Source organism: Neophocaena asiaeorientalis, unplaced genomic scaffold, assembly GCF_003031525.2.
Source record: "Neophocaena asiaeorientalis asiaeorientalis breed wild unplaced genomic scaffold, Neophocaena_asiaeorientalis_V1.1 scaffold332, whole genome shotgun sequence".
Taxonomy (NCBI): domain Eukaryota; kingdom Metazoa; phylum Chordata; class Mammalia; order Artiodactyla; family Phocoenidae; genus Neophocaena; species Neophocaena asiaeorientalis.
The window spans coordinates 2,937,240-2,958,287 of record NW_020173111.1 but is presented as its reverse complement, the minus strand read 5'-3'; the positions used below and the strand labels follow the sequence as shown (position 1 = coordinate 2,958,287).

General features: G+C 37.9%; 1 protein-coding gene and 1 pseudogene across 4 annotated transcripts in view; both read right to left on the bottom strand.

Annotated features, from left to right (window-relative positions):
* The window catches only part of RBMS3 (RNA binding motif single stranded interacting protein 3), a 699,814-nt gene that overhangs the window by 532,906 nt on the left and 145,860 nt on the right, over positions 1-21,048 (bottom strand). The window lies entirely within an intron of this gene.
* LOC112398782 (60S acidic ribosomal protein P1 pseudogene) lies at positions 12,460-12,806 on the bottom strand (annotated as a pseudogene).

Below are 21,048 nucleotides of genomic sequence, written 5' to 3'. Positions count from 1 at the left end.
GTGTAGGATATTTAACAGTACCCCTGTCTTCTACCACTAGATGCCAGTTGTGCTACGCTCCCCTCAAGCTGTGACAACCCAAAATGTCCCAGATATTGTCAAATGGGCCGTGGGGTTATGACATCGTCCCTGGTTGGGAGCCACTGCTTTATAGAGATCCATCCCCTCTCCTTGAAAGGCCAATACAGTCCCCAGTGTGGAATAATGACAATGACTCAACGGCCTAAAACTATTCATTGAAACACCCCTCACCTAACCAAAGTTCAACTTCTTACGCCAGTACCTTCACCCTTTGTAAATAACCCTCTGCCACATTTCCTTTGCAGCAGACTAGGTCTGAAACATACTTCTCCCTGTGATTGAAAACATAACTCTTTTACAAAGAGAATTTTAAATATTTTCTGCATGCAATTCCTCTTGTCTGGGAATCACAAGGCCTTGATGCCAAACTGCAGTCAATTCTCTTCCCAGCGTCTGGTTGCTGGCAGGATCCTGAAGCAGTTGGTCTGGTGGTTTTGGGTAGCCTTGGACTCCATCATGCAGCAGTCTGCTCTGCTGATGGTCTCCCCAATTTGTTTTTATTCATCTCCAGTGCAAGAGAATTTGTACTCTTTTATCCACTCAAGGGTAAAGCCCTGGATAAAGTCTCCCGTGAGACTGACATGGCAACTCTTTTACTCTCCAGAAATGAATACAGACCACATTCCTGTCTTGCATCATACATTATTTAGCCTGCACGTACGCATGCAATCCTTTGCTCGGTGGATGCTGCTGTGGATGTGACAGGAATCATGGCAATCACTGTAGTGTCTGTAACAGCCTCAAATGAGGGTGAAGAAGAATATTGTCCATGCAAGCAATAAGAAATGCGGCTAAATTAATATCTAAGGCAAGCCACGTGACTGTAGCCAGAGTTTCATGAACCACATACAGGATGGCTTTGCAATTTTATGCTAGGCAATTGCCTCTCCATTCTGGAGACTATGACTGTAGAAAACAATCGTTTCAGTTATACCTTTTATAACAGAGTTTGGCAAAAACCTGCCCCACTTCACTTTGCCTATCTGGAGCTCAGATATGGAAATGAGTACTAAAGGACAAAATTCCCCACAAAAGGCATTCATTTGCACATTCTGGCCACGGCCCTACGTAATAGCTGCTGTCAACAATGGTAACAGGATGCGTAAGAGCTCCAGATTGCCCGCTCAGAATCCACACCACCACTAACTAGTCATGAGTAAAGGACGGATTATGATGATCTTACCTCAGAGGTCAGTTGTGAGGCCTTACTTTATAAATTGCACGTAAAAGATTTAACACAGTGCCTGGCACAGAGTCAACACTAAACAAATTATTTTTTGTTCTTAACATTTGCATCATCATCACGAGGCAGATCCTTAAAATGAACACGGATTTCTCAGTCCCAGTTGGAGAAATTTACCTTTAAGCGGGAGCTACAAGAGTCAATCTTTTTTTTTAGGTATGGCAGCCACTATTCTTGAGATGAAACTATGTCATTAGAACTGGGGTTTGCCGTTTTTATCAAGAACCGAAAAGCACTAAGCACTGATGAAACAATCACTGTGGATGGACTAGATGATGAATTTCAAGGTATTTACACATCACTACTACTACTGAGGTTTGATTAAAATTCTGTTAGGATGAGATTCACTTTTGCACTAAATATTAGTATTTGAAAACCCCAGCAGTTGCATCATCACACATTGCTCTGTGCTATTTACAAATAGGCTTAATCTGAAGTCACTGAACTCCATTCAGAGGTTTCAATATTAAATGACATTTTAAAATTCATGGTACTTGGAAACACAAGTAAAATAGTTATTGTTCATTTCAAGCAGCTATAACCCAGTTTCATTAATAAATTTACAAGCTTGAGAGGAGTGACTACTATAAATGATGGAATGAATTTTTATAAAGATTGCTCAATTCTCCAAATGTCAATGACATCTGGTCTCTGCCCCAACCCTTCTTTTAATGTGGTCAACTCTTGATCTTTTTAAGGAAAAATAAACAAAATTCAGACAGACTTTGAAATTTGAGGTGCTTACTTAGTTTAAAAAGTCAAGTCTACACTTTGCAAATAACCTAAACAGCTCACGATTCCTAGATTGATAATGATTGGTTCCTCCTGCAAAAATTGAGCCATGACTGGTTCCCCAGGTGGAGATTACAAAGTCCACTACAGTATAACGATAATTGTTAGAATTCCCCAGAAATCCTGAGAGCAACTAATCCCTGTATGGTACCTCTGTTCTGTCTAGGGAATACTTCAGAGATAAACTCAAATGTCTGCTTTCATGATGGGCTAGGATCACTGGGAGAAGAGTGAAAATCCAAAACAGGTCCCCATCAGCTATTGATGGAGACCTCCAGGAGAGCCAGTGGTCAGCACCTTGATTCACAATGCCATCAGAGTAAGGGAGGGACTTGGGGAGAGTCAAACAATTACAGTTGAGTCACATTCTTGTACCTTATATGTTTACTTAAATTTTTAGTTTAGTTCTCCCCCCGTAATCTCTAATTTTGAAGGTTTTCCTCATTTTTTTTACAATATTCTATGTTTCACAGTTTAATACACTGTTTCCCTAAAATCACAATTAGCAATATTGCCAACAATTAACTCTCTAGCTTTCTAATATATGCCTAAATAGAATAGAGACCAATAGATGTAGCTTAAAGAACACCCACCGTAAGTTATGTCAACCTGGTACTTTATTGCAACTCAGTAAACACTTTCAAAGTTTTCAGTCATGGAAACAGATAGAATGAGGCAGCTAATCAGTGATAAAAAGAAAGCAGTTTGTTTCAAACTTTGATTTTGTGTAACAAAAATTGCTATCGATAACAGAAGGCCAATCAGAACATCAAATAATGTAAGGCTTTTTTGACACACCAAATCATTGTGTCCAATTAAATCAGAATTTAGTTTTTCTGAAAGTAGATCTATGATGACTTGGGAGCAATGTAATAACAGCATAAATACCACATAAAATAACATCTACTTTCCTTGTCCAAGCTCCCATCCCACCTTTATAATGTCCCTCCAGCCCACACCTTTATAGTCACATGTGCATGCATCTTTTTCCCTCCACTTGGAATAAGTGGGCTGTATGCCTATGTCTTCCTCCAGGGTGACTCTAAAAATGTACCTTACAACACCATTGGGATACTTTTGAGAACAAAAGAGTAGATATTAATAATTAAACCAGGACACAAGGTATAAATTGAAACCGTCCAAAGCAAATTGGAATATATAGCCACCCTATAATTACTTTCTCTATATGTCCATCTCACATATTCCTCCAGTAAACCTAAAATTCTATCACATGTCATGGACTTTTTTGTTTATTACTTTAGATCTATTTCACTTCTATCTCTTTTTCAGTTTCTACATTCTTAAAATCTATAGAAGGTCACAAAATAATGAAAAAGAATAGCACAGGCTAATGTTTGTTGAGCATATATTTTAGGCCAGGCACAGTTCAAAGAGCTTTATACTCACTGCTTTATTTCATGATATCAGAACTTTTAGAAGTAGGTCCTATTATTATGCCCATCTTGGAGCTGGGAATACTGAGGCTTGGGCAGGTTACAGGGTTTTCCAAGGCTGTTTAGCTACCCTGCAGCACGTCCGGGACCTGAAGCTGGGCGGTCTTCATTCCAGTTAATCCCAGATTTAACCTTAGATATGTGCAGTCCAAGACAGTAGCCACTAGTCACATGTAGCTATTTAAATGTAAAGATAATTAATTCAAATAAAGTGAAAGAAAGAATTCAATCCCTCAGTCATACTAGCCACATTTCCAATGTTCAAGACCACTGGCTACTAAATGCTATGTCGAACAGGCGGGCACAGAACATGGTGATCTTGGCAGGAAGTTCTACTGCACGTGCTGATGGAGATCATTCTGGCAATTCCAAGGCCCTGCCTCCCACAATACCCTACGCATATATAGCACCTCAACACACTGAGCAGAATAATTGTCGCAATGTCTTTGCTGCTCCTCATACATTTTTAAGTGCAGTTGATCTCCTTTCAGTAGAGACCACATTTCAGTTTTTTCTCCCTCCTGAGTGGGTCTAGATTTTGGTGTCTAAAATCTCTCTCTCAACTGATACTTCCCCTGACCCAGAGTAGTCATCATTAAGAGATTTACAGGAAGTCAAATATAATCTGTGGGAAGGACAAGATGTATTTTATCTGTGTTTAACTAATAATCAAGGTTTCATCTGTATTGCAAAAATTGCTAAATACCAAGAAAAGAAAGCAACTGAGGTAAACTACTGGTACAGAATAAATGTCTGTTTTTGGCAGATGAGCTTTATGTCTGAGAAGGAAGCTTTGCATTTTCAATACGACATCATCTACTTCACCTGCACATCCCCCCAAAAGAACACCCCGACCCCATGTTGTCTGTTATTCTACCAACCTTATTTCTCTTTAAACTAGACCAAGGTGAAAAACGAGAATGCTTTCATATAGTGAACTTCCGGGGCAATTCAGCAAATTCATAAAAAATAACCCATATTCCATGACATAAAATAATTGTGTTATTTTATTAGCCAGTTCATTCATATTTTATTGTTGCAGCAAAGTTAAATGGGAACAGAATCAACACTTTGAAAGTCCTAAATCTAAGAAATTTAGACTATAAAACACAATAATTTCCTCAAGAAGACAAAGAGCACAGATCAATTAATTGTGATGGGAATTAATACCTACAAAGTAATTGCTTCATTATAAAAACTGGAAGGAACACTTGTGTATAATTTTCTATGAATATATTTTCAACATTTATGGTATTTTGGGCCGAGATGGTAACTGTAAGAATAGATTAATGCTCAAGTTCAAGAAAAAAAAAAAGATCTGATAATAAAATGAATATTACACATTTATATTGTTATCAAATTTATGATAATTTAGAAATAAGAAACATATGAGATATTTACACATTCAAACTTCTATTTCTCATGATCATAAACCTCTATAAGCGTTCCTTTTCCCAGTATATTTTCAGTCAATCCACCTTGTGCTTTAGAGAGTTTCCGAAACCAAATCCAATTTTTGATGCATGCTCTTTTTTGTATGATTATTGGAGATTTATTTTGCACAGGGATATCCTCCATAATCAACAGAATGAACTACCCCCAATAATAAGACAGTCCTGCTTTTCCTTCTCCAAATTACTCTTGTCCTTTTAAAATAAGTGATTAAGGTTTCAGAGACTGGCAACAAAAGGGTATTTGCCCTTAATTGGGAGACTCTCCAAAGACTCAAGATGAAGAAGGAAGTGTTATTGTCACTGTACAGCCACTAAGACCCTAGATCCTGAAGCCACACCACCCAGGTTTCAATCCTGCTGTACCACTCATTGTCTGTATGACCTTGGGCAAATTACCTAACTGCTTTTGCCTCAGCTTCCCCATCTGAAAATGGGATAATAACTACCTTAGAAGATTGTAAACATTTCAAATGAGTAATTATGTGGAAAGTACTGAGAATAAAACCTGGAACACAGTAAGCCTTCTATAGGGGATAGCTACCATTATTACATCAACCTTAAAGCATTTTTACAATATTCATTGTTATTATAAACAATCATGATCTGTTGAGTAAGACGTGTACTGGTTGGTCTCTTGAATGGTCTAGTGAACTTGGGTTTGCCTGGTTTAAAATCTTCCAATGCAAAGTAAACAATCCACTGATGCTTGCCAAACTGAAATTCTCTCCATTAGAAACTAAGAAATGTCATTCTTCAATGAGAAATTAGGTTCAGTTAGTACTATTTCAGCTACTGATACTAATTGCCTTCAGATAAACTGATGACAAGACCCTCAAAAGAATTTTTAAGATAAACATAAACTTTCACAAGGGAAAGTCATTTTCAGAATATACAAATTTTGAGAAAATATCTACAAATTGTGAAAGTGCTCATTAAAATAAGATCTATCTTATCTCCTGTGGAAAAACGCATATGGGTTAAATAACACACTAACTACTAAATGTCTACCCTCTTACAAGGAATTTTATATACACAAAATAAACTGTACCAATTTCATAGCTTCCAACTCTAAATATAATTAGGTTTTTTAAAATTGTTGCCCTACAAGAAGACTTTGTGGGTAAACAATTGCTTAAACTGCTTATTTCTGTTTAATTATCTCCTTCATTTCTAACAAGTATGCTATGTGCCCTAGGATTGTACACAAATGGGATAGTCATACATATTTACGTTCCGAAGTACTTACTACACATCTCCAATATTCCAGAGAATGATTTTATTTTGTTTTGTTTTCTTTGGTTTGGAGAATCCTATGTGTTACTTGGCAAACAGAGATACGAGCCATTTCTAAAGGATAATCACTAAAAGACATTTTGAAGAGTGACCATTGCTTTTGCTTCTCCAAAAGAAGCCACAGTTCTTGCTCTATTCCGTAGAAGGCAAATTGGCCAGAGTGAGGATCAAAACAGAAAACGAACTCAGAATTAGTACTATGCTGGTATTCCAGGTCTCTAAGGAAAAAACAAAAACAAAACCGAAAAAGCCCTGATGTATATATAGGTTTGCTGATTTTTGTCATATATGCAATTTTATTTGGCTGATTTTAACCTACTAACAGTTCAACAGTTGGCTGACAAAATTTCTGAAAACTTAGCCATCAACTTTCATAAATGGTACCAGCCAGTGCCAGGGCCCCACTGCATCACAAACAGATGTGACCACAGATGAAATGCCCAACATCCTAGAAGACATAAACAAAGGAAAGGGTTTATATGCATACAAAGAAGGAAGTAGAATATCCTGGGAAGACAGAATAACAATTTCTTGGTGGTTTTGTCTCAGCTTCTAGGACTAGAGGGCACCCTGAGAGGGTGCGAGGGCAGAATGTGCAGACAGATTTAGTGAATCTCCATGATCTAATGATGTAACAGTACAGGAAACATAAGAATCCCTTGAAGAATGATGGACTCAAAGAAAACCTGCCTCTCATTAGCCAACAGAGAACTCCTTGAAAAGAAAATATTTTTATGTCATCACCCCTTGATGTACAAACACTCGAGACCCACTTAAACTCTTTAAGGGCAGACCATTAACTCCATGAATCTGATCACATCCTGAGCAGAATCAAAACAGAGACAACCAAATGTAAGAAGCTAAACTATGACAACATCTATTGCCAAAGCAAAAAGTATAGTACTAACTATAGTACTAACTATTGCAGTAGTGATAAAAGCTGCCTCCTTGAAATCATAATATCTGTAATTTTATAAGGATTCTGTAATTCAGTAAATGGGTCTAATGAACAGTGTGTAGAGTTAAACATTTTAATAAGCCAGCTTTACATATTAAGTTACGTATGTAACATAAAACACATATGTATCACAGCACCCCTTCTGCTTATAACCAACATCATACAGAACCCAACACTATGGCAGAAAATGGGTAATCAACTTGTTCAAGTTTATAAGACATGGACAGGAAAGCAGCCTAGAATTACCCTTCCTTATAGTTTTGCAAATAAACTATTTCTTTCCTATACGTAGAATTCCTGAAGTTGCTAGCTTTAAAATTTCTGTCCAGAATTTTGACTTGAAGAAGGGGTCTATTTAGAGAAAATTTATATTATACCAAAGAAAGACCAAAGAGTTCTAATTCTCAGATAACCAATACAAATTTAATCTGTGCTACATATGTAAAACAGAACATATGAGAATTCATTGTGTAAGTGCAACAATAATATATAAAAGTAAATATTATTATGAGAAGATACTTTAAAAGATAAAATATAACCAGTGACAATTACTCTTTAAGTGTTAAAGAGACAAAAATAGAGAAACAGTTCAGGCAGGTAAAGTTAGCATAGAGTTCTGAGCACATATATTTGCAGGATAGAAAGTAAATAAAAGATAGGGGGCTTCCCTGGTGGCACAGTGGTTGAGAATCTGCCTGCTGATGCAGGGGACACGGGTTCGAGCCCTGGTCTGGGAGGATCCCACATGCCGTGGAGCAACTGGGCCCGTGAGCCACGGCTACTGAGCCTGCGCGTCTGGAGCCTGTGCTCCACAACAAGAGAGGCCACGATAGTGAGAGGCCCGTGCACTGCGATGAAGAGTGGCCCCCGCTTGCCACAACTAGAGAAAGCCCTCACACAGAAACGAAGACCCAACACAACCAAAAAAAAAAAAAAAAAAAAAAAAAAAGATAGGAAAATTGATATACACCAAAATGTGGTCGATATTTACATCTATTGAAGGATAAGAGAAACAGTACCAATGATAATTCTTATGAGAACATCTATTTCTTTTATTGTAAGTTACATTTCTCATAATAAATTTAAAAAACATATTTTATTACTCAGGTTATTGTTTTAAGTATGGGAATGAATTGAACTGTGAAATGGTCAACTTTTATAACCAGAGTTCTCAAAGACAATAAATGCAATTAATTTGATTGCTTTTTCTAGTGCTTTACAGAAATCAGAGAAAATTACTTTCATAAAAATAGAGATAAAATAAAATGAGAGAAGGTACTTAACCACATGGAATTTTCTCTACCACTGTGGTGACTTTTACTCAAATGAGTTATGGCCATATTTAAGACATTTCTTGGCAAAGGAATATTTTTTAACCAGTAGAACCCAGCATCCTCTGGTGTTGGTTTCTGATTTCAACACAGGAAAGTAAAGATGCCCAAAGTGCAGACTACACCACAGTGGCAGAGCTCCTTCTTAATGCCTAAAGTCCTCCAGTTTAGGCAAACAGAAGAATGACACCTTAATACACCCACCACTAGCCGAGAAGCACTGTTTGGGGTACAGTCTGCTTTCCATGTCCAAGGCTGCCGAACTCTCAGACACGGAGCCCGACTGTACCACCCCATTTCCATTTTATACAAGAGATTTGAGCATCTGTGGATTCTAGTATCTGAGGGAGGCCCTGGAACCAATCCTGGCAGGTAACAAGGGACAACTGTACTACATTATTCTACATTGTTGACTGTCTACTCACCTCAGAGCTGGCTGTGCTATGTGCAAAGACAGGTTTCCTTTTATTTACTTAGATTCCACTAGTCATTAATTTCAATCAGTACTAAGGTGTCTGGCAAGGACAGTTAGTGTCATATGTTAGCAGTTTGAGAATGACAGAAAGACACACCTCTAATCTTGGCCACCAGTTCCTATTGCGGACACACTCTACCATCTTGTGTGAGCACAGAGATAACGACAAAAAGATGCATGTTTTGCATTTGCTTCCTCATGATGAGAAGACTGAAAATGGGGTGACCCGATGTGTTCTATCTACTTTGAGCTACTTATCATCCCTGGCTGGTCAAATAAAGATAAGACTTGTTTATGCATGGAAGAAAATGAAAATTAGGTCTGTAGCTGATACATTACTTCTAGTGACCAAGCAATATCCTCATGTCTTATCCCTACCTAATCTTACAGATTCTTTTTCATAAAAGACACAGAGGGATTGGGAAAATTCAGAAAAATGATCACTGACATTCCAAATTTGTCCATTATATAAACTTCAATTTCAGTGAGTGGTCTTCCTGTGGGCTAGAATACATCTTATATATTCTGTTATAAAATGACTCCATTCTTATTTAGCATTTAGTATTTAATTATATAACATTTGTTTTAACGGAGTAATGATAGGTGGTAGGTAATCTCTCTCCATTCAAGATCATTTGTGTACTTCTGACAATACTTTACTAAATAAACTAGTTATAATTCCTGAAATCCTCTACATGGAATAATGTTACAGGTCGAGATCTTCTTAACTTTGGTTTATATTCTGCAGTTTTGATTCGAACCACTTATCTATGATTTGAACCAGTATTAAAGTTCTGGTTAAATATATTTCTCAAATACTATGTTATGCAGAGAGTGGAACTATTTTTAAACTGCATTGAGATATAGAGTATTAGGGAATAGTAATGTGTTCCACTAATATATAAACCACTAAGACATTCTGTAATTATAAGAATTAGAGGATGAGGATATTATAGAGTAGAGCTAGATGACAGAACGTAAAAAGGATGAACGCACAAAAGTTGAAAGCAATGGATGCTGCTAGTCCCTTCCTGCTGCTATAACAAATTACCATAGGCTGGGTGGCTTATACACAACAGAATTTTATATTTCTCACAGTTTCGAAGGCTGGAGGTTCAAGATCTGAGGCCAGCATGGTTGGGTGAGGACCCTCTCCCAGGTCCCAGATTATCCTGTCTCCTCACAGGGCAAAGGGGCAAAGGGTGTTCTGTGGGGTCTTTATAAGAGCACTAATCCCATTCACCAGGGCTCCACCCTCATGATCTAAGCATCTCCCTAAGGCTCCCCGCATCTTAATACTGTCACATTGGGCATTAGGATTTTAACATATGAATTTGGTGGGGGTAGGGGACACAAACATTCAGATCACAGCAGGTGTTTAATTCCAAAACGGTCTGCATGGTTGGTTGGGCCAGACATTAAGATTATGTACTTCATTATGAAATTAAGATCAACCCCCCAATGCAGGGAGAGATCCAGGTTTTGTAGTACCTAAAACTACAAACGGGGGGCAGGAGGATTCATTAAAAAAAGAATAAAATTTATAAAATTGGTTACAAAAATGAATATTCATTTAGAATGAAGAAATGTTGCAACAAATCAGCAATTTTAAAAAGCTGATAATTTTTTAAAAAAACATAAGCATTGAAAGTGTTGAAATAACAATGTTAACTCCCTGACACACTTCAAAAATAATTCTCCTTTGTTTTTGGTCTGCATACTCTTTCTCTCATCATATGACAGTAATTTCATAATATTTTCCGTAGAGAGAATAAAAAAGTAATTCTGTCTGTCCTCTAGTGGCTGATAGAGAGGAATAGATATTATTTTTATTTTTTTTAGGAATAGATTTTATTTTATTTTATGTTTTATTTTTTATTGGAGTATAGTTGACTTACAATGTTGTATTAGTTTCACGTGTACAGCAAAGTGAATGAGTTATACATATTTTTAATCGATAGTTTAGAATATTTTTTTTCTTCAGCCTCACAACTCATTAATGGTAATGGTTTATAAATGGTTGGGATGACAAATTTGGGGACAAAAAATTGGGAAGACTTTTGCATAGACTTATCTTTTGGCTTCAGATCTTGCAAATAAATCTTTTTCTCCTCCTTCTCATATACTTGCAGTGTTAGGGGCCAGAGGCAACACACCTAACACACTAGGATCTCGTGGCCGTGTATGACTGCCACAATGCCCAGAAGATCACACAGTGGGCAGTTTGAGATTCTTGGAAACCATTCTTACCACAGGACAGCTAGCGTTAACACAAACACGCATGTATCCAGACTAAGTTCATCTCTACCAGCGTCCCCTCAGCGGAATTCCAAAATACCACCACCACTTGGGAAAAGTGAGGATGGGGCAGTTGACGTGGAAAAGGACAGGGTCTTAACCAGCTGTTATCAAAATATCTTTTGCAAATTTTCCAAGCCCATATGACCATGTGAACACACTTCTAGGCAATAGAAGAATGTGGCTTTTGTGGGGCTAAAGTTTATGTGCCCAATTTGGATGGTCATTGGACTTTTTAAGAAGAAGAATACAGAATGAAGATATAAGATTAGATATAGGACTATAGAAAAGGGTGGAGAAGAGGAGGGACCCTAAAGCTTAAATTTCATCAGCTTCTAAGCAAACCTGCTGCCATCTCTTCTCCACCAGCATCCCCAGCCTCCCCTGTACCCCTCCCCATACCAATCAGGGATTTCCACTTTCAGATGTGAATCCTTTGTGGTCGTTTGCACCCATGCTTTCCCACATGCTGTTTTTTCCGCCCACAGCCTGCTTTCAGCCTGCATCCCCTGGTGCCCTTTTCCGGATGCCTGCTGTGCTTCCAGGCATCTCCACGTGTTGCCCCAAATCACGGCAGCGACGTTTCATAACACATTATGTCTTGAATGTTCAACTTTAACTTAGCAGCCATTTTTCACAGATCAACTGTGCTTTGGTGACTTAACATCTGGATACATCTGTTTTTGATCTTCATGGCTCTGTCTCATCCGGGCAACCAAGTCCTGTTTATGCTTCCTTCGCTGTGCCTCTCACATCTGTCTTTTTCCATTCACTCCCTTGCTTCTGCTCTTGTCTGGGAGCACTTCACTTCACATATGGATCAATGTTCCTGTCTCCAAATTGTGTTTCCTGTTCCCAGGCTCCAAGTACTGATACTGTAATCTGTCCTGCACACAACCTTAAGCTTTATCTTCCTAAAACAAAACTTAATTTTCACACTTTATCCAAATGTTAAAAAAAAAAGAAAGAAAATCATGAAATGCTAAAGAGTATCTTCCTTCAACTGATATTCAAGGGCTCTGGACCTTTTAATTTATTTTTTAGAGCTCAGCTTTTTATTGAACGTGTTACTAAAGAGATTTAGTCAAAAAGACCAAAGCCCATGCCACCATCAGACTCATCAGATTCTTGTTTCTTTGCTTCTACTTTCTTATTCTCAGCTGGGGCACCAGTGGCAGAGGGGGCAGGACCTCCTGCTGGGCAGGTCCACCAGCCCCCACATTGCAGATGAGGCTCCTGATGTTGACACTGGCCAAAGCCTTTGCAAACAAGCTTGGCCAGAAAGGTTCAACATTTATACTGGCTGCTTTAATGGGGGCATTGATTTTATCCTCAGTGCCCATCACCTCATCATGGTGGAGGATGAGGGCTGAGTAGATGCAGGCGAGCTCCAAGACGGAGGCCATGGTGTAGGCGAGTGCTAGGTGGGGGCTGCTGGACTCAGTGTTAGTCGCAGGATGAAGCGAGGGCCTCACCCCAAGGACCAAGCACCTTAGCGGCAGCTGAGGAAAGCTGGACCATCTTCACACAGTCTCCATGATCATTAGCATATAAAAAAATTCTTACTTCCAAATGTTCATAAATTTTCCTCTCTTCTGTCTGCAAGTGATTCTCATTTTTTTTTCAAATTTAGAATAATGCAATGCCTTTGCTAAAAAAAGGAAATGATTGCTTTTTGATGCACATCTGAGTACCTATGACTCAATAAAGGATGTCATTTCCAGACTGCCAGTTTCTACGGTTTGCTGGTTTTCCACCAAAAAATCCAACACAACCAGGCACTTATGAGAGCTCCATTGAGTGATATCATCTCAAAGGGCAGAAGCGTATTTGCATATTTCACCTTTACAAAGATATGAGTCATACAGATCTTCTTTAAGCAGGGAGACTGCTCCATTGTGATGGCTCCCATAGAAATGACCTGGGATTGTCCTGCACAGCATTCATCAGGCATGTCCTCATTTTATTCTATTAGGAGAGAAGAGAGAGCAATGCCAGGCTGATCGATGTGCCGGTGAGTCTTACGGCTGTATTTTAGCATGAACTATATTACAGGAGTTAGGCAAACGTAAGAGAATTTACTACTCACAGGGTAATGGCTCACTGCGGTGTAAGGGTGTCCCAAACACGGCCTGCTCTTGCTTTACTTGCTCCCCACTGCTTCACTGAGAGTCTTTTTCCTATTTTGCCTTACTTTTGAAAGCACAGATTCTCTTGCCTTACTGATCTCTTTATACCCTTATCATTTTCCCCTGAGTTATTTGGCGCGATGGCAGCAGTGCGACGCCAAGGCTGATTTAACATCATCCCCCAAGTATGCAGCCCTGAACTCAGAGTCGAATATTTTAAGACTGAAACATGTAACACATCTGTCAGGCAATGATACAAATACAGTCCCCTGTCAGAATGAATGAATGAGGTAATCCAGAGTATGGATAAATTGCAGGGAGATGGAAGATGCTAGAAACTGCGTTTTGCCAAAAAGCATTTCTGAGTAATTAAGTTATTTGAGGGAGAATGATATTCCTTTGTTTGGGGTTCGAACTCATTTTTTTTTAACCAAGAGACCCTGGTGGTAATTCCTAAAGAATGAAAGTGAGGTGAGAAACAGATTCAGCTATACACACATAATGGAAAAAGTGTGTGGTCCTTTTCTGGGCTATCTCATGAGAAGGATATATTTTTTTCTGTAATATTTTGTAAAATTTGCTTAACCAGGTAGTTCCTCTTTACGTGATTACAGTCCCATTTTTGTATGTATTTATTACAAAAACCAGACACGAGGATAAACCCAGAAACCACTAAAAATGCTTCAACATTGATAGAAATGGACCTCATCATAAAACCTGAAAAAATTCTCAACAAAGAGAAAATAATATCCCCAAGTTGGTTGTTTATACTGAAGGTATATAAGCTCCTTCCCACAGGGGAAGGGTGTGAAAGGATAGATATGTCAGATACGTGATTAGAAACAAGAGGACAAGTAAGTCAGGCAGAGAAAGACAAACACCATATGATGCCGCTTACGTGTGGAATCTAAAAAAATGGTACAAGTGAACTTAATTACAAAACAGAAGTAGAGTCACAGATGTAGAAAACAAACTTATGGTTACCGGGGGAAAGGCAGGGTGGATAAATTGGTAGATTGTGACTGACATATACACAGTACAATATATAAAATAGATAACTAACAAGGACCTACTGTATAGCAAAGGGAACTCTAGTCAATACTCTGTAATGACCTATATGAGAAAATAATCTTAAAAAGAGTGGATATATGTATATGTATAACTGAATCACTTTGCTGTACACCTGAAACTAACACAACAGTGTGAATCAACAGTGTGAATCAGTGTGAGGATGGAGTGCAGCCTGTACGGGAAAGGTTAAGTGAAAGGAAGGAGGAGACCAGGAGGACTATGTCCCTGGTTCCTCATTGATCATTCAACTGGGAAGGAAGTCCCCAACTTTACACACGATTGGCTCAGTTATTTATAACTTGGGATGTGTCATTTGAAGCAGCCATTCAGTTCTGTGAATGGTCCATGCACACTCAATTCTCTTCATCTGGAAACAGAGGTGAAAATCTCACACTGAAGATCTAAGATAACAATGACCAGGCAGTGCCATGTGAGTAGAAGTTATCACTAATCTCATTTAACCCTGCACGCACCTAGAATCCTAGTGTCCTGATACCATCTTCAATAATTTCTCAATGTGACTCTTACATACAACTAGAACTATATTTATAAGTATGTGAGTTATTAGATCTTTATTAGAATAGGACTGTACATCATAGTCTAGTATCTTCTCGAGACTATACTGGATTGTTCATTATTTTTCAGCTGCAACTTCAAAGAGGAGAGAAATGATGTCAATGTTCAAACAGGCCACTTATCCTTTTTTGCGCCATCTCACCTAATCGTGGTGTTTGAAAGTTTGGCAAAGTGGAATCTACTGCCTCCAGATCAGTGCTCTTGTTCTATGTGGGATGCCCTCCTCCTGGCTCCCACTGGTAGGAGAAAACCTACATATCCTGACTCAAATTCCACCACCTCTGAGAAACCTGTATCACAGGCAGATTTATCTCCTCCCTGCTTAAGGCTCTATCTAGGGGCACTTTGCCTCCTGCCTCTGCTGGTGATAAATATTCTGTGCAGTATTTCATCCTTTAGTAGCTATCCCTGACTTGGCACACTGGAGAGTTGAGGACAGGGCATGGGGCCCTGACCCTCAACACTTATGTATACACAGTAAGTCCCCTACATACGAACCTTCAATTTGTGGCCTTTCAAAGAGGCGAATGTGCAGCTGGTTCCAGCAAGGAACCAGAACCTGTGCCATCAACGTCAGGCATGAGTGAAATTGCAGCTTGCCCTCCATTTCCTATAGCTGATGATCCTTCAGCTCTACCATCTCTCATCTCCTCTCCCTCCTCCAGTCAGTAACTCTTCTTGCCTGTTCACTCAGTGCCAGGCCCTGTATGCCAGCTGTTGTACTATACTACTGTGCTTTTCAAGGTACTATACTGTAAGATTAAAAATGTTTTATTTTTTGTTTGTTTTTTATGTATTATTTGTGTGAACTTAAACAGCTGATTGTATTAGTTGGGTACCTAGGCTAACTTTCTTGGACTTATGAACCAATTGGACTTAATGCGCTCTCTGAACAGAACTCGTTCGTGTGTAGGAGACTTACTGTACTGAGGACCAGTCTTTCAGTTGGTACTTAATCATTTGCTAGATGTTGAATTTTACCATAAAAATCTTGTCAATAGTGATTGTTCTTGGTAGATCCAGGGATAATCCAGAAACCTAAACCCCAATTATATTCTTAGTTTTATGAGATAAATGTATGCTGTGCTATATGGTTGTGAAAACATGGCATCTTGAGGAGAGGCTGTGCCTGCCTTTCTACTGATGGGGGCCTGTGTGAAGAACAGAAAAAAGGAGATATGGAAAATAGATCTCCTCCTTTCTTCTTCTTCTGCAGCCCTCTGCCAAACACCTGCTAGCCTGCTGCTTATAGATAGAGTTATAGCAGCTGGGCTAAGCCAAGAGAAGTTATGGAAATATATTTACTCATCACTGGCCAAGAATACGCTCATCTTTTCAAACATAGGACAGTCACACATGTCTGTCAAAACTTTGAGGGAAGTGAACTCCATATTGTAGATCTCACTATGTATGTATCAACTAAAATTTGCCTGTTACAAAAATACAGAGATAGAGAGAGCTCATAAGATCTTTGTAAATATCAATACATGTAAATAAACATCTGTTCCATTATAAACTGAACTTGTGTATACTTGAATTAAAAATTCATTTGCCTATCAACATTGAGACATAATTTTTAAATTTTGATTTTAATAAAGATATTGAAATAATTGTTACAATGTATTTTTCCAACTAGTTTGGTAAATAACTTCTTTCTTCATATCACATCCTCTGATGGCTATGGGACATGAACATAACTTTCTTTCTGCTTCATATCAGATTTGCGCGTGTGTTTAAAACAATAAAAAGTCCATTCAGTGGCTATTTGAGAGTGATGATGTAAAAGATCCATTCTTTGCTGGAAAAGAAATATATTTGTCACAAATAGCCACCAACTTCAGTGGAGAAAATTATTTGCACACTGAACAGGGAAACTGCCAAAGCGAAGAACAGAGCATCTGCTGTGGACAAGGGTATAATTATCTTGCTCATCCAAACACTGTTGGGCGTAAAAGTTTTACTCTCTCTCTGGCAAGATGCTCTGCTCAGACTTTTTTTTTTCCTGCTTAGACTTTTAACACAACATTATTAGCAAATAATAACTAGTTTGGTAGTCCTGTCAATAACAACAGTCCATTTTTTGGACCATTTCCTGAAAAAATGGAAAGCAGACTCTAAATCTGATGAAATTAACCATTTAGGTGTCAAAATGACCAAAAGCATCAGTCCTGTCCAATCGTAAACCTTTCATATACCTGCATACATCGTTTGACATAGAATTGTGAATTTTTCAAAAAGGGGAAACATTTTATCTTTCTGGTTCTAGATTATAATTTACTGTACATTTCTATGAACTATTTTCTGATCCTTAATGTTTTCTTTCCCAGCTTGGTGAGGCCAACATTACTTTTATGCCACTCTACCTTTATTTAGAAAGAAACATGAGTGGACCATTCTGGTAGACCAGATGGATAAAAGAAGTTTGTTTATAATGAACAGATACCAATGATCATAGTTATCGGTGCTTTTCTGAATCTGCTGTTGCCAATTCTAACATTTCTCTTGGGATTTCAAACTTGAGATGGGCAAGAGACTTGAGTATGCTCATAAAACCATTGGAACAAGGGGGTTAGACTTCCCTTTCCAATTGCGTACTTGTAATTGTTGTCTTTTTAAAAAAGAAGAAAGAGGGGATAGGAATCATGAGGCCATTTCTAATCAATGCCTTTAATAGGCAGGCCTGTTGAAATAACGTCATGCCACTGTTTTCCCCCAAAACTTCCAACCTCTATCAGCAACAGCTGACAAGTTCCAGTTAATTTGAAATTGTGTGTTCTCTCCTGTGAAGAGCAGACCACACACACAGTATTGGAAAATACCCAGTAATACCATGATTTCCCAAACAGAGGGCTCATCATGTTCCTTCTTCTATGCATAAAATAATAATGTGTCCTTTTTTATTTAGAATAGAAAACTTTCCCATCCATTTAAATTTTATTCTTTAGTAGCAGGGGGAAGAGGAAATCAAATATTGAAGTCTATAAAAATAAAGTAGAAGTGACAATTTCCTCCAAGGTTGGTGATTCCAGACACTGGCACAAATTCATCCAACTGGGTGTCTCAAGAACATATTCCCACATGAGGATCCAAAAGGGAAAGTGTCACAGAACTGACAGATGGGCTTCCCTTGCCTAGATTAGCCTAATGGAGCTTTTAGGCAATTTGCATACTAGCTGTCAGTGACAAGGTGTGTGTCAAGGACTTGAGAATGGCCAAGAGAAGCCTCATGGAAGACATGGCTGCATGACTGATGTGTGTGCATGCTGATGGGCAAAATTTGTTAGGAGGCTGCCAGTTTAATGGAAGCACTTTTTTTTTTCCTTTCTGAGTTACTGGCTGCAGCAGTTCACTATAGGGTCAAGGCCAGAATAATCTTCATCCCAAATAAAAGACACACTGAAGTCTCATTCTTTCTTTTGGTAAATCACACCCAAAGTTGTGTTCTCATGCCTTCACTTTTTTTTATTACATATGCATTGGAAATATTTTTTCTAGTCTTATGGTTGAATATTTAAATGTTGAAATATTGACAGCAGCCTGGTTTATCAAATCTCACTATCTGAAATAAAGAAACAGTGGCTAACAAATTGGAAAAACTACAAGAAGTAAATAAATTTGTAGAAACATACAAGCTGCTAAGACTGAATCAAGAAGAAACAGACAATTTGAATAGATCAATCACTAGTAGTGAAATTGAATTTGAAATTGAATCCAAGCAAACAAAGGTCCAGTACTGGATGGATTCACAAGGGAATTCTACCAAACATATAAAGAAGAGCTAATACCCACACTTCTCAAACTGCTTTTAAAAAACTGAAGATGACAGAACACTCCCAAATTCATTCTACAAGGCCACCATTACCATGATACCAAACCCAGACAAAGACTACAAAAAAACAAAATTACAGGCCAATATCTTTAATTTTGTATAGATGCAAAAATCCTCAACAAAATATTAGCAAATCAAATCCAACAACATATAAAAAGGATCATACACCATGATCAAGTTGGAATTATTCCAGGAATGCAAGGATAGTTCAATATTCTCAAATCAATCATGAGATACAACACATTAACAAAAGGAAGGATAAAAATCACATGATCATCTCAAAAGATCCAGAAAAAGCACTGGACAAAATTCAATATCCATTCATGATTAAAAAAAACTCTCATCATACTGAATATAGAGAGAACTTATCTCAGTATAACAAAAGCCATTTATGAAAAAACCCACAGCTAATATCATACTCCATGGTGAAAAGCTGAAATTCTTTCCTCTAAATTCAGGAAAAAGACAAGGATGACCACTCTTGCCACTTTTACTTAACATAGTATTGGAAGTCCTAGCCACAGCAATCAGACAGGAAAAATAAATAAAAGGCATCCAACTTAAAAGGGAAAAAGTAAAACTGTCACTATCTATAGATGACATGACACATTGTATAGAAAACCCTAAAGTCTCCACCAAAAAAATACTATTAGAACAAATAAATGAATTTAGCAAAGTTTCAGGTTAAAAGATGAAGTATACAGAAATCTTTTGCTTTTCTATACACTAATAATGAATTATCAGAAAGAGAATGTTTTTAAAATCACATTTAAAATCACATCAAAGAGAATAAAATATCTGGGAATGAACTTAACTAAGGAGGTGAAAGACCTATATTCTGAAAACTATAAAACACTATGAAGGAAATTGAAGATGATACAAATAGATGGAGAGATATACCATGTTCTTGGATTGGAAGAATCAACATTGTGAAAATGACTCTACTACCCAAAGCAATCTACAGATTCAATGCAATCCCTATCAAACTACCAATGACATTTTTCACAGAACTAGAACAAATATCTCCTAAAATTCGTGTGTAACCACAAAAGACTCTGAATTGCCAAGCAATCTTGAGAAAAAAGCAAAAAGCTGGTGTTATCACCTGCCCAAACTTCACACTATACCACAAAGCTACAGTAATCAAAACAGTATAGTACTGGCACAAAAATAGACAAATCAATGGAACAGAACAGAGAGCCCATAATTAAACCCACACAGCTATAATAATTAATCTTTTTTTTTTTTTTCGTGGTACGTGGGCCTCTCACTGTTGTGGCCTCTCCTGTTGTGGAGCACAGGCTCCAGACACGCCGGCTCAGCAGCCCTGGCTCACAGGCCCAGCTGCTCCGCGGCATGTGGGATCTTCCTAGACTGGGGCACGAACCCATGTCCCCTGCATCAGCAGGCAGACTCTCAACCACTGTGCCACCAGGGAAGCCCTACAATAATTAATCTTTGACAAAGGAAGCAAGAATATACAATGGGGAAAAGACAGTCTCTTCAATAAGTGGTGTTGGGAAAACTGGACAACTACATATAAAACAATGAGATAAGAACATATCCTCACACTATACATAAAATAAACTCAAAATGGATTAAAAACCTAACTGTTAAGACCCGAAATCATAAAACTCCTAGAAGAGAATATAGGCAGAACACTCTTTGCCGTAAATTGTAGCAATATTTTCTTGAATCATCCTCTTACGGCAAAGGAAATAAAAGCAAAAATAAGCAAATGGGACTTAACTTAAAAGCTTTTTCACAGCTAAAAAAAAAAAAAATCAACAAAACAAAAAGACAAACTACTGAATGGGAGGAAAATATTTTCAAATGATATGTCCAACAAGGGGTTAATATCCACAATATATAAACAGTTCACACAACTCAATATCAAAAAAATGAACAATCCAATCAAAAATGGGCAGAAGATGTATTGAATAGACATTTTTCCAAAGACATATACGTGGCTAACAGGTATGTGAAAAGATGCACAACACTGCTAATTATTAGAGGAATGCAAATCAAAACCACAATGAGATATCACCTCACACCTGTCAGAAT